Here is a 1,216-nt window from a genome sequence, read left to right as displayed (position 1 = left end):
TTGTTATACCTTGATCATGATATTGTAGTATCATGCTTGTTGATATTTGATACGAGGATAGTGTTCTATATGACTTATGTAGTCTTTCATGATATTGTTGGCGTAGCCATGCTTGGTGCTTGTGATATTGATCTGATTATTGATGTTGACTCATACATTGCACGCATTTTCATCCTTCATGATATACTGTTGATACATTGATGATACTTGAGGAAACACTGTGATGAGCTGGCTCAGTTTGGATGAGAGTGACGTTAGAGTCCGATATCCGATAGTTGTCCTGGAATCGTGGATTGAGTGGTAGCGGTTGTCAAGGTTTCTGCTAAAACTGTGAGGCACATGGACTTCGCAGGTCCCCCATGGGTTGTGCTACCGAGACGTCGATATTTTCGTTCAGAGTACATGCGTACACAGCATTGCATTACATTTGCATTCATACATCATTGCTTTGCATTGCATTATGGCTTATATTGTGATGATCAGGTGATTACTTATGTTGTTGATTTTGGACTGGATATATAGTGAGACTTGGCACACTTGGGTTAAGATGCTTCAACCTAGGTGATGGCGTGTACTTGGTTCTGACTTGTGCTTGACTTATACTTGTTAATTTATCTGCTTATCTTGCTTTATTGTTTGAATTATGTTAGCTATACTTAGTCGGCCTATGATACAGTACTGTGGTTTTGTACGGACCTGCACTTGCTGCATTCTTTTATGAATGTAGAGTTCCAGGTTGGATCTGCTTCCGTCTCCCGTGGCTGATAGTCGCTCTCAGTACAGCTTAGACTTTACAAGGTGAGCACGAGACGTTTGTTGCCTTGAAGACTCCTCTTATTTATGTCTTACTTTCCATTCTGAGACATATTCAGATACTTCATCCGTTCATTTTCTAAAAATGTGGGCTCTGGCCCAAAATTCTTTAACCGTTAGTTTCTAAAAAAGAGAAAGGTCAAGTGGGCTCTGGCCCAAAATAATTTAACCTTTTTTTTTTTTGAAAGAAAAGGCTATATGGGCTCTGGCCCAAAATACTTACACTCACTGCTTCTAAAAAATCATGTGGACTTTGGCCCAAAATAATTTATATTTTTTTGCCAATTCAAACCCAGAAAAACGTGTCTATCTTGAAAAGGAATTTGTTCAATTTACTTCTCCCTTTCGTTTTAAATGAAATATCACAATTTTGACATCAAAAACCTCTTAGTCTCCTTATTGT

The sequence above is a fragment of the Lycium ferocissimum genome, chromosome 4 (assembly GCF_029784015.1).
Source record: "Lycium ferocissimum isolate CSIRO_LF1 chromosome 4, AGI_CSIRO_Lferr_CH_V1, whole genome shotgun sequence".
In the NCBI taxonomy this organism is placed as follows: domain Eukaryota; kingdom Viridiplantae; phylum Streptophyta; class Magnoliopsida; order Solanales; family Solanaceae; genus Lycium; species Lycium ferocissimum.
The sequence above is the reverse complement of the archived record's forward strand: the minus strand, read 5'-3'. Positions refer to the sequence as shown.